Here is an 809-nt window from a genome sequence, read left to right on the forward strand (position 1 = left end):
GATAGTTTTGCCTTTCCTGAGTGTCACAGGAAAGGCTAAGTGGATTCTTACCTATGTAATTGTTGAGACCATCTTCTTGTATCTGACATGGTGCCTTTGAGATCTCACCAAGTCATGGTGTATGTAAATAGTTCCTTGCCTTTATATTGCTCAAAAGTTTCCATTGTATGTGTGTACCACGGTTTGTCTCCCATTTCCCCTGTTGATAGATATTTGAGTTGTTTCCATTTTTTTGCTATTACAAGTAAAATACTATGAATGCTTGTGCTTTTTTGGTGGGAACATACGTTTTCATTTCTCTGGGATAAATACCCAGGAGTGTGAGTGATGGTTTGTATGGTAAATGTATAATTTTATAAAAACAGCCAAAATGTTTTTCGGAGTGATACATATATATACCATTTTCATTTCCATCAGTAAAATAGGAGAAATTCAGTGTCTTTACTTGCTTGTTAGCACTTGGTATTGCCGGTATTCTCTCTCTCTTTCATATATGTTTGTGTATAATTTCATAATATCTAAATATGCATACTCCAGTACTTGTTCACCTGCATCCCCAGTGGCCCTCCCTCGTCCAGTCCAACACAGTCAATCCTTGCAACACCCCAAACAGGCTTCCACACGACTTACCTACCAGTGAGTGACCCACTCACCAGCTTGAAGCCCTCCTTCCAGTAACTCTTAGTTCCTTTCAGCATTTCTTCTTCTCCCCACCTTCCCATCTTGCTTCCAGGTTCCCTCACTGATACGGAATTAAGGATGCACTAGAATTGGTAAAATTTAAATATATATAATATATTAAATAAATA

This window comes from Mandrillus leucophaeus, unplaced genomic scaffold (genome assembly GCF_000951045.1).
Source record: "Mandrillus leucophaeus isolate KB7577 unplaced genomic scaffold, Mleu.le_1.0 Scaffold151, whole genome shotgun sequence".
Taxonomy (NCBI): Eukaryota; Metazoa; Chordata; class Mammalia; order Primates; family Cercopithecidae; genus Mandrillus; species Mandrillus leucophaeus.